This window comes from Octopus sinensis, linkage group LG1 (genome assembly GCF_006345805.1).
Source record: "Octopus sinensis linkage group LG1, ASM634580v1, whole genome shotgun sequence".
Lineage (NCBI taxonomy): Eukaryota > Metazoa > Mollusca > Cephalopoda > Octopoda > Octopodidae > Octopus > Octopus sinensis.
The window spans coordinates 74,881,479-74,894,736 of record NC_042997.1 but is presented as its reverse complement, the minus strand read 5'-3'; the positions used below and the strand labels follow the sequence as shown (position 1 = coordinate 74,894,736).

Here is a 13,258-nt window from a genome sequence, read left to right as displayed (position 1 = left end):
GAATAAAGGTCGAGCGTCCTCAGCCTTTCTTCATAGGACAAATTTTTGAGTCCATGAACCATGCGGGTAGCCAGCTTCTGGACTCTTTCGAGATGCTGTATGTCTTTGAGGAGATAAGGAGAAGAGGCTTGAATCCCGTACTCCAATATGGGTCTCACCAGCGTGACATAGAGTGGTAGGAATATGGCTGCTGTGAGCATTCCGAATGACCGTCGAATCAAGAACAGAATTCCGCGTGCTTTGTTGGCAGCATGGATGCACTGGGCCGAAGGCGAAAAGGAGGAATCCAGCAAGATACCCAGGTCCTTTACCTGATCGGTCCTCTCCAGCAGCAGACGACCCGGCTCGAAATCAAGTTGAGTTGCAGGAGGAGAGCCAACAGGCAGATGACAGCACTTTGACACGTTCAGAGACAGGTCCCATTCGTTAGACCACCTCCAAATTTGGTGGAGGCATCGATGAAGATCCTCTATATCACCGCAAGGAGCGACCAGTTTGACATCATCGGCAAATAGAAGGGTGTGTTGTGTGAGGTCGTCGGGCAAGTCATTTATGAAGACTAAGAACAATAAGGGCCCAAGCACTGAACCTTGAGGCATGCCACTGCTCGCACTGGAAACGTCGGACCGCGAACCATTAACTTGGACTTGGAAGGAGCGATCTGAGAGGAAGGCACCAACCCATCGTACAATATCCGGATGGAAACTATATGCTTGAAGCTTGACAAGTAATAGGCAGTGGTTTACCAAGTCAAAAGCTTTGGCAAAGTCCAATAAAACGATGTCAACAGCATCACTATCATCGAGGATGCACGTCACCAATTCTTTCATTACCAGTAAGTTGGTCAAGCATGATCTCTTCGGCACGAAGCCGTGTTGGGAATCAGAGATAGAGGCTGTGTTTTGGAGGTGGAGCATCATACTTTTCTTAAGGATGGTTTCGAACATCTTGCTGATTATTGATGTAAGGGAAACCGGTCGGTAGTTAAGCGGGTCTTCGCGGCTCCCTTTCTTGAAAATTGGGCAGATTATCGCTGTTCTCCAGTCCGCAGGTATAACACCCGTCGCCAATGACATATTGAATAGACGTGTTAAGGGCTCGCAGATGACTGGAGCCAACGCTTTGATAACCCGTGGGTGTATGCCGTCAGGGCCGTGACCCTTGTTGACATCGAGGCCTTGAATAACACGTTTGACTTCGTTCCGCGTGATAACCAATCGAAGCATTGGAGGTAGCGATCTATCAAATGGAGGGGGTTCACGACCATCATCTTGTTTGAAAATAGTTGAAAAAGCCTCGGCAAATAATTGACTCTGTTGATAAGGGTCCTCAATCGATACGCCTGTTGAGTCTACCAACGTTGCAATCTGGTTGTTCAAGCGGGAATTCCGTTGGACATAGGCAAAGAAGGTTTTTGGATTGCTACTGGCATTTGCCGCGATTTTGTATTCATAACTGAAGCGTTCTTCCTTTTCAATTTTCATGGCTCGGTCTCGTTGAGTTTTGTACACCTCAAAAGCTGCAGTCGAATCCAGATTTTTGAATTCAGCCCAAGCAATATCTCTGAGTCGAAGTTCTCGTTTAACCTTCTTCGTCACCCAGGGCTTGTGTTTCTTCTTCTTGGGAAGCCCAACGGGAACTGCCTGGTCAGTCAACCAGATTACATATGCTTTGAGGGATGACCATAGTTCGTCAACAGAGGACAACGTCATCAGGGATCGCCAGTCCAGAAGCGCGGAAGCCTCGGTTAGAATTTCAAGATTAATTGCAGAGAAGACTCTACGTGGCAGCGAAGTAGTCGTGGGCGTAGAAAAAGTTGTGTGCATGACGACCTTCAGGACCGCATGATCACTCCTTGCAAGAGGGGCGCACACAAATACGTCTGACACTGATCTTGGATAGCGGGAGAATACCAGATCCAGCATAGATGGCTGCTGCCCAGACCGATGCCTTGTTGGATATTCAACATGTTGCGATAGAAAACAATCTTCAGCCACGTCAAGAAGGGCCTGGCCGAACCGGGAAGATGATGTACAAATTGATGCGGGCCAATCAATCGTGGGTGCGTTGAAGTCTCCTAGTATCAAACAGTCATGCGAAGCTGAAACGAATCTTATCGCTTCGAGTAAATGAGCATCGTCCTGGGGGTCAGCGAGAGGCGGCCTGTAGACAGCTAACACGGGCAGGCAAAACTCGGATAGACTCAGCTTGCAATAGATGGCATCGAATTTTGTTGTAGGTTGAGCATTAGTGGGTAGAATACCGCTGGACAGTTTGTGATCAGATTTAACATACACAGCAACACCTCCACCTCGCCTTTTTCCTCTGTCACATCTGAAGAGGACGTAGCCCTGTAGGTGGATTTCTGAGTCCTTTACTGCTGAAGTCAGCCAAGTCTCGGTGATAGCTATCACATCAGGGGAGTCACGTATGGCCAGTGTAAATAGTTCGCTGAACTTTGGAAATAAGGAGCACGAGTTGGTATAGACGATGCTGAGCTGTGAAGTTTGAGGGGCGGGAGTTGGGGAACAAGCAGAATAAGGGGTATCAGAAGCATCGTTGACGGGGGTATCTACTTTACTTCGATTTTCCCTCAATTCACTTTCCCTGTCAGCACTACAGCATGCGACCAGAGGTAGGACTTGACTATTTGTCCATCTTGAATGCGTAAACCCTTCTCTCCCATCTGTTTTCTCATCTTTAGTTCGGATATTAGGTTTCTCCGGCGAATTCTCTCTCTCAGTGAGTATTCCTCACGAAAACACATATTGGGGTCTTCCCAGGCATGCGTCTGAGCTCTATTCAGAAAGGTTGAAGCCTCCTGATCGGAAGAAAAGATTACCCTTATTGGGCGTGGTCTAGTATCTGAGGTTGAGTTCGCTTGGAATCTTCCTAGCCAAGCGACCTTATGAATACTGACATTTTCGTTGACAGAGAACAATTCTCCAACTAAAATGGAAACAAAATTAATGTCTTCTTTTAGGCGATTTATGCCTGTATCACAGGTGGATTCAGCTTTACCATAAATTATTGCTGATCTTGAGTGGGCAAAATGTTCTCTACTATGAGCTGCGGTATTCGATTTTTCACTGGATGATTTCGAAAGGGTGGTTTCATAGCCATCAGACTTATGTCGGCCTGTGGGGTCGATCGGAATGGGTTTAGTGGTCATAACTTTCCCGCCTGGTTTTGAACTGCACTGCCTCTTCTTCGGTTTGGGGGAGCACCACTCCCCAGATGAACTCACATCAAGATCGTTCAGAATTAGTTGAGCATATTTGCTTATGTATGTATGTATATATATGTATATGTAAGTGTGTATTTATTTGTATATGTATATATATATATATATATATTATATATATATATATATATATATAAAAACTTTACATATATGTAAAACTATACATTTATGTAAAACTTTACATGCCACGACCCGATGGAATCTACTTGTAAAAATGATAGGTAAATTCTAATTGAAGAAATTCTATATTGTAGAATTGTATAAAAAACGAACGGTTGGGAGGCAGAGAAAATCTGCCTTTTATCATAAGAGATACATATGTGTATATATATGTATATATATACATATGTGTATGTATATATATATATATATATATGTGTATATATGTATATATATACATATGTGTATGTATATATATATATATATATATATATATATATATATATATATATATATATATATATACATACACATATGTATATATATACATATATATACACATATGTATCTCTTATGATAAAAGGCAGATTTTCTCTGCCTCCCAAACCGTTCGTTTTTTATACAATTCTACAATATAGAATTTCTTCAATTAGAATTTACCTATCATTTTTACAAGTAGATTCCATCGGGTCGTGGCATGTAAAGTTTTTTCAATTTCACCCCCAATTAAGAAAAAATTCGAGAAAAGTAAATTTTTACGATTTTCCTCTTTCATTTCAAGTGCTTCACTCCTACCATTACCACTACACTTTCTCCTTCTTTCTCTTTGCAAGTGTGCAACAATTAAAGTGAAAGTATTTATATAAAAGGGATGAGCAATTAATACTGGTCATCCTTTTTGCTAGAAGAAGATCCGCTGTGGTCTTATATGCTACACCACTGGTTTTCAATTCATATTAATCAAATTAATATTCAATTTTTCACCCTTATTATGTGTGTGTGTATTAGCAATTCGTATAAAATTGCATCAATGACTTGAACTTGAATAAGTGGTTTCACATAAATGGAGATAAATTAAAAAGGTTTGTTGTTATTATTACTGTTTGACTATTATAATCACGTTTGTTGGTTCCTCATCAGGGAAACGTTGTTGTGTTGCATTTGTTAAATAATTATAAACCGTAACCCTCCCCCTTTCGGAGAAGGGGCTTTGGTTATTGTTTTAAAATTGAATTGTGTCCCTGTTTGGGGAAATTGACAATATTTTCACCGTTTACATGGAAGCATTTTTGTTAAAATGCCTTTCATAGAAGAAAGTCCAAAAATGAATTTCGCTGCAGCCGTACACTTCTATACAAGATCCAATTGATTGAAATTGCGAGAGACGGGCCTACAATTCCAGTCTGTTATATATTTTGAGTATTGTTATCACTAGCGATATCAAGATATAACTTTGTATTTTGTATTTTATGTGTAGATGTATATATATATATATAGATGTACATGTAATATGTACACATATATATATATACACATATATACATGCATAATATATCTACCCATACACACACACGTACACACACACATACATAGGGGCAGGTGTGGCTGTGTGGTAACAAACTACGTTCGAAGATACTGTACTTGATATGGGCGGTAGTGCCTTGCCGGTCTATGGCCTACCTTCAACAAACCAGGAAGGCACAAACACTCTGTCTTCACATTTGCTGCATGAGACATGTTTTAATGTTGACGAACTTGCCGAGTACATAGCCAACAATGAGCCAAAGCTCCTTCCAGAACAGAAGTTCGCTTACAACTCCGTTGTTAATTCAGTCCGGGCCAAAGCTGTGGGGATATTTTTCCTGGATACTCCTGGGGGCACTGGGAAAACTTTTGTCAACAAATTAATATTGGCTGAGATTAGGTGAACACAAGGCATTGCCCTAGCTGTGGCATCATCTGGAATTGCGGCTACTTTTATTGCCAGGCGGCAGGACAGCTTACTCCACTTTCAAGCTCCCGCTTGACTTAGCGAAGACTGAGACACCAACTTGCAACATCAGTAACAGCTCCGATCAGGCAGAAGTATTCAGACGATGCAAGCTTATCGTTTGGGATGAATGCACGATGGCCCACAGACGTGCTCTTCAGGCACTAGATAGATCTCTCAGAGACATCAAACACTCTTCAGTTCCCATGGGAGGCATAACACTTCTTCTTTCAGGGGACTTCCGACAAACACTTCCCGTTATTCCCAAAGGGACTACAGCTGATGCAGTAAGTGCGTGTCTTAAGTCATCCACATTGTGGCTACTGGTGAAGACTCTCAAACTTCACACCAATATGCGTGCTCATATGCGACGTGATATCACATCAGCAGCATTTTCTCACACCCTCCTTGCACTTGGCGAAGGCAAAATACCAGGGGATGAAAATGGTAATATTGCCATCGATTTCATTTGTACCATTGTTAAAACGCCTTCTGATCTCAGAGATGCAGTGTTCCAATTCTGTGTGATTAACTGTTATTAAGACAAAAGAGCTATTAGAATGACCGCTAAGTAAGGGGAGAGAGTAAATATAAGGGAGTAAACATGTTCATAGTAATCCATAAGTGTGCATGTCCATACATACACATATACTCATCCACCCTCACTTGAAACACACTCACATGCTCACCCACACATTTGCCAAAAGATATATATATTCCCACATACATACTTACACCCACACACACACACACTTGCACAAAAAGGTTCATACACACGTCTGTATATGCACATGCACAAGAAAAAAACAGGGCTAAAAGCAAAATACAGAAAAATGTATGAAAAAGTGTAAAAATAAGCAATAAGTGTAAAACACATCTATATATACACATACTTGCATGCACGCACACATGTATATATATGCATGCATATATATATATATATATATATATATATATATATATATACACACACTCCTACATAGTATATTATATATTTAACTAGAAAGATAAGATCTAACTAGCTATGATTATAATTTTCTCTCTCTGATGGTACTATTTAATACTTATTGATTTAAATTATTTGATTTATTTCTATTGGACCATATTATTAATAAATTTAATTTTGCTCTATTTTTATCTCTATTTCTTAGTCTATTTTTTAACCCATTACAAATATTAGTTAGTTAAATCTCTTATTTTCTTTTACACTAAAAATTAATTCTGCTAATCCCAGACCTATCGTAGTGTATTGTGATATGATATAATATAATAAAATAATATAATATAATATAGTGTAGTGTATTATAGTATAGTATAATAATAATATAATTGTTTAATTTCATTTAAAAACAACCCCATTTTTCTTTCCTTTCTAATGACCTCTTTGTAACCTGACAATCTATTAATAGTAACATTTATAAATAAAGAAATAAATTGTTGACCTCAGTTCGAATTTTGTTCTAAACAAGCTTAGATTTTTCTGTTAGTATCAACTTGTGCCCATCCCCTTAGCTTCCCCTTTCCTTTCTCTTTGACAGCTTAAATAGCAGTAACTGATTAAATTTCTACTTCCTTCCTCCTCTTTCTGTGATTCTTGTAAAATTCATTAACAACCTGAACCGCTACAATGTCATTTTGCTTCTCATTCGGATTCCCTGATATTTTTCGCATGATTGTACCCTAAATCTCTTCACAAAACTGGATTATGAACTATAAGGACATACACATATTTTGTAAGTTCAAGACTTTTTCATCGGATCTCCAAAAATCGAACTTATCTGCGATTCTTGTAAATTTCGATAACAATCTGTTCCGCTACACGATATGACAGTCACTTTGCTTTTACTCAGACTTTCCTCTACATGATATGGTAGTCACTTTGCCTCTTACTCGGATTTTCAGAAATTTTGCATGACTGTATCAGAAAATTTCTTCACACAACTTGATCAAATATTCAATATGAGCTATATGTAGACATGCATAAATTCTGTAGGTTTAAAACCTTTCATCGGATCTCCATGAATCGAACTTTCTTCAATGCAGCTAATCTTACAACCTCTTTTGTATCTACCCCTTTTGATGTTTGGGAATTCTCTGATGTTTTTTCGGCTGACGAGTACGAGCCATCTGTATTCACTGCATTTTTTGTAGCTTATTAAAGATGTCCTCATACGAAACGATCGTACCGAGATTTTAATCCATTCTTGTTGCTTTTTTCCTATTTATATATATATATACATATATATACATATACATGATAGCTGCCCCCTCATTATCAAGTATGGCCATTGCACGAAGCTTAACTGTTATTGGTGCTGTGATCGAATGTGACTTTTTAGCCCAGCTAAAGATCTACAATATCTTGTACAGAATTGGCAGCTAAAACCTTTACCGGTAATAGCCAGCTGTAGTTGTAACTGGGCTTCATGTACCTTTGCATGTCGTTTAAGTCCTCCTGCTGAATTACACTCTCTTCCACATGCTTGACAGATATGATTAGTATGGTGTGTAGCACCACCACCAGTGGCCAGGTTGTCACTCATCTGTGTCGCTCTGTGACTACGAAGATGACTCTTGAGTCGAGCTTTACTGAGGCAGGGTCTTGCACAGACACTGCATGTCAGCATCATAGGAAGACCCTTCCCATCTAGAAATGTAACAGCGATGCCCTTCTTGACATCCATCCTTACTTTCTCATGCGCAACTCGAGATTTCTGAAAAGTAGCTTTTCCCTCGTGCACAATCCTTCTCCACCTGCTACAATCAATAGCTATGCCCTCCCATGTGTCAGGAGAGATGCAGGCATCTCTCAAGGAAGCCTTCAGCAAGTCCTTATACCTCTGTTTTGGTTTATGTGGAGGTCGTTCTCCTTTAGCTAACTCTCCATAAAAGAGTTGGTTTGGCATTCTTGAATCCTTCATCCTGACCAGACAACCACTCCATCAGAGCTTTTGCTTTAAAACAAGAGCTTCTATACTTTCACACCGAGAGCCTTCCAATATTTCAAGATCACTGATGTGGTCTTCTCACTTAATGCCATAGATCTGTCTGAGACACATCTGATGGAAACGGTCCAGTTGTTTAAGGTGGTATCAATATGTGACCCACGTCTTGCAGGCATAGAGAAGAGAAGGGAGCACACATCTGCCTTGTACACCTTTATCTTTGTCTTTCTGCATATATCTCACCGACTCCAGAGGTACCTTTCTAGCCTTCCAAAAGCAACACTTGCTTTCCTAATTCTATATGGAAATTCATCATCCAAATTACTATATCTATTAATAGTGCTTCTCAGGTAGACAAACTGATCAACTACATCAAGTTGTTTACCATACACATAGATATTTGGTACACTATTCTGCTTACCAGGGGCAGGTTGGTACATGACAACAGTTTTCTTGAGATTGACTGTAAATCCTAAGGCAGTGCAAGCATCAGAGAATGCATTCAAAATGTGTTGCATATCATTCTCTGTGTGTGCTACTAGCTCACAATCATTTGCATACAAAAGGTCTCTTATGATAGAGGTAAATACCCTTGCTTTTGCAACAAAGCGCCTGATATTAAATATGCTGCCAGAGGTTCGATAATGGATGTAAACACCATATCTGCAGTTTCTGAATGCAATACCGAAAACCATCGCAAAATATATGGCAAATAAGGTCAGTGCCAGAATATCCCTCTGTTTCACTCCATTTTGTATTGAAATGGGCTCCAACATCTTCCCTCTAACATTAACCCTATCCTTCATGTCTTCATGAAAAGACCTAACCAAAGCAAGGAACTTTTCAGGACACCCAAGTTTCTGGAGGACTTTCCACAATGCTTTTCTATTAACGGTATCAAAGGCTGTTGTCAGATCGACAAAAACCTGATACAAATCCAGACCCTGTTCCACACACTTTTCCTGAAGCTGTCTAGCTGAAAAGATCATATCAGCAGTGCCACGTCCCACACGAAAGCCAGATTGACTTTCTGGAAGAACACAATCTGCAACGTGTTTCAGCAGGTGATCCAGAAGTACTCTGCATAAAACCTTTCCTACGACAGAAAGCAATGATACTCCTCTATAGTTACCACAATCATTTCTGTTGCCCTTTCCCTTATACGAATGCTGACTTCACAGGTGATCCAGGGATGAAATTGAGAACATCCTCACTAACTATAGACTGCTGATTCAAAATTTCATCAAAGTGTTCTTGCCACCTTCACAGAATTCCTTGTGAATGACGAAGTTCTTTACCATCCCTGCTTCTAAGTGGTGCCATCAGAGAAGACGTTGGTCCATAAACTTCTCGCAAAAGACCATACAACAGCTTTGTGTTATTGGAATCCAACACCACCTGTATCTCATCAGCCCTCTTATTCCACCATGTATCGCTCATCTGAGAAAGCCTTTGCCTCACACGTGATTTTACATTCTTGAGTTCCCTATGCAACACTTCCCTTTCCTGTGGCTTTGCTGACAGATAGCGTGACAAAGTACGTCTTTTATCAGCCAATAAATCATCTATATATTCATCATTTTCTTTAAACCAATCTTGATGCTTTCTTTGTATCAATCCCAGAACTTTCTTGCCTATATCATAAACTGACTTTTTAAGGGTCAGCTAATCCCCCCCAATATCTGCAGCATTCATTTCCTCTCGTAAAGTTCTCTTCACACTATTACACTTAAGATGATCAACATTCAGTCTTTTAGACAGGGTAATCCCTGCAGCTCGGATTTTATGTTTTGTGACTAATTTCACTTTTGTATGTACTAGGTGGTGGTCAGTCCAACACTCAGCTCCACGAAGAACACGAACACACTGCACATCCTGTCTGTCATGCACTCTAACAAGAATGTAATCCAGAATATGCCATTCTTTAGATGCAGGGTGCATTCATGTGGTCTTAAACTTATTCTCTTGTTGAAACAGCTCCTCACACATCTGCAGCAAAAGCATGCCATTACTATTACACTGCTATACTGATGATGAAAAAATTTCTTTCTACCATGCTTTGAAGGGCATTATAAGAAATATCCCTCAGGTAGACAAAGTCATCGTACTGGATGACTTTAATGCTAGAGTAGGTAGGGATTTTAACACAATCTGTGCACCATTAGGTACTTCCTCCACTCCAGATGCTTGATTCCAGTACATACATGTTGATATAGTAGGACCTTGGCCTGCGAGTCAGAATTACATGTTTTTATTAACCTGTATCGACTATTTTTCCCATTGGTCAGAAGTCATTCCACTCACAGACATCTCTTCTCTAACTGTGGCACAAACTTTAGTCACAGGATGGATTTCTCGTTTCCGAACACCTGTAACAATAACAGCAGACTGTGGATGTCAGTTTGAAGCTAAGCTTTTCAAAGAGCTTACCGAGATTTTAGGAAGTGAACACATTCCACCAGTTTTGAATGGTATGATTGGAAGATTTCATCAACAGCTGAAAGCTGCACTGAGTGCTTCTGCTGATTCATCTCAATGGATTGAATTTCTTCCTATTGTTCTCTTGGGTCTCCACTTTTCTATCAAAGAAGATACTGGATTTTCTCCTGCAGGATTACTGTATGGTTCTTCCTTGATGCTGCCTGGTCAGATAATTGTTCCTGCAAACACACAAGATATTGATGCTACAAGTTTTGTTGAATGTTTGTATGACTATATGTCAAAGTTACCACATATGAACGCCAGAAAACAAGATATTAAAACATATTTACCTAAGGACTATTCTTCCTGGACTCATATTTTTGTCCACAATGATGCCGTTAAACATCCTTTATCAGCACCATATGCAGAACCCTTCCGTGTACTTTCTTACACAGGTAAAGTTTTCACTTTAGACCTGAACGGTCATAAAGACACTATTTCTATTGATAGATTAAAACTATTGATAGAAAAAAACCATTTCCACTCCAACTACAGACAACACACACAACATTACAAACATATCCTTTACACCTACTATCATATACTATGACTGCCAGAAGTGGTAGACGTCCATTGGCCAAAAATTTAATAAACATTTATTACATTTGAACTGTGACATTGTTCTATGTTTTGACATTTTATGATGTATACATTTTTGTTATTTTCTTTATTGTATATTGTTACCTCTGCCTGGGGTATGTGTAGCAGTAGATAGATAGTTGAATTATTTCCCTTGCAAGAAAGATCACAAAGTAACCTCCCTATTCTGAGTTTCTCAAAGTATCATTGTCACGAAACATGATTCTTAATTATTCAAGAAGCTTGGTGTTTCTCTTGGAAGTTTCTAGAATGTTTAGTGTTCCATTAATAAAAACAGCTTGCCAACCCAGTTTTTTGCTTCTTAGTCGATTAGACTAACAGCCATTCACGTCATCGCTATTTACATCTATTTCTCTATGCCTTATAGCTGATATGACTGAAAGCCACCACTTCACTGTTGTTCTACATTTCCTATCTCTGAACTTCTTGCATAAGATTACTTCTTCTAGCTTCTACAATTTGATTCCATGTATCATCATCGAAAGAAAAATAAAACATTTTATGTAGTATATGTATAGATCCTGTATTTATTCTTTCATCTCTATATGAACTCTTGTGATAACATACACACATCCACATAACACATTTTACCATCTATATATTTTTTTAAGTGCTGATTCGTAACCCTAAATCCCGTTTCTCTATTATTTATTTCGCCATCTTGTATACATGGCTTCCTGTGTCTTAAGATCATGCATTTTAAATTCCTCCTTTAATTTCAGTGTCATCCCGTTATTATTCCATTCCCAGAATTCACTACAAAATATTCTCTCTCTCTCTTATTTATATTATGTTTTACTCGATTCCCGAAGTTTCTAGATGTTCAGTAATTTCTGTTGCAGAAAATCCCCTACGAATTAACTTAAAACTTGTTGTTCCTTCGTTCTTATTCCTTTCCCCTAAAATTCCCTACAAAATATTTTCTCTCTCTCTTATTTATATTATGTTTACTCGATCCCCGAAGTTTCTAGATGTTCACTAATTTCTGTTGCAGAAAACCCCCTACAAATTAACTTAAAACCTGTTGTTCCTTCGTTGTTATTCCTTTCCCCCAAAATTCCCTACAAAATATTTTCTCTCTCTCTTATATATATTACGTTCTACTCGAACCCCGAAGTTTCTAGTTGTTCAGTAATTTCTGTTGCAGAAAATTCCCTACGTATTAACTTAAAACCTGTTGTTCCTTCGTTGTTATTCCTTTCCCCCAAAATTCCCTACAAAATATTTTCTCTATCTCTTATATATTATGTTTTGTTTTACTCGAACCCCGAAGTTCCTAGATGTTCAGTAATTTCTGTTGCAGAAAATTCCCTACGAATTAACTTAAACCTGTTGTCCCTTCGTTGTTATTCCTTTCCCCCAAAATTCCCTACAAAATATTTTCTCTATCTCTTATATATTATGTTTTGTTTTACTCGAACCCCGAAGTTTCTAGATGTTCAGTAATTTCTGTTGCAGAAAATTCCTTACGTATTAACTTAAAACCTGTTGTTCCTTCGTTGTTATTCCTTTCCCCCAAAATTCCCTACAAAATATTTTCTCTCTCTCTTATTTATATCACGTTCTGCTCGAACCCCGAAGTTTCTAGATGTTCAGTAATTTCTGTTGCAGAAAATTCCCTACGAATTAAACCTGTTGTTCCTTAGCTCTCTCTCTCTCTTTCTCTCCCCCCCTCTCTCTTTCCTCATGCTGCCACCTGATAACCCCCTCCCCAATCCCTAACTCTTTATAAAGCAGTGTTCGATTTATCTCGTCCCTCTTCTCGATTCTAAAATTCACTAAGGAGGCCGGCTGCGGAAATACCACCTCGGTATTTTATAGAAAGCTGGTAGAGGCAAAAAACGACGACGTCCTAGGAGGGGCTCTGGGGTTTGACGAAGACCAGCTTACCAACCTGTTTAAAAAAACTTTCAGGTCGGGGTATTTGGATAATTTCCAAAGATCCCTGGCTTGGCAGTGCTATAGGAATGCTTTACCTGTTCGCGAGAAGTTATCGCGGCACGGAGTTTCAGTGCCACCGACGTGTCCAAGGTGTGAGTTGAACGATGAAACCGTCCA

At 39.2% G+C, this 13,258-nt stretch overlaps 1 protein-coding gene across 2 annotated transcripts in view; it reads left to right on the top strand.

Annotated features, from left to right (window-relative positions):
- The window catches only part of LOC115213643 (dynein beta chain, ciliary-like), an 884,597-nt gene that overhangs the window by 199,769 nt on the left and 671,570 nt on the right, over positions 1 to 13,258 (top strand). The gene's annotated exons all lie outside the window — the stretch shown is intronic.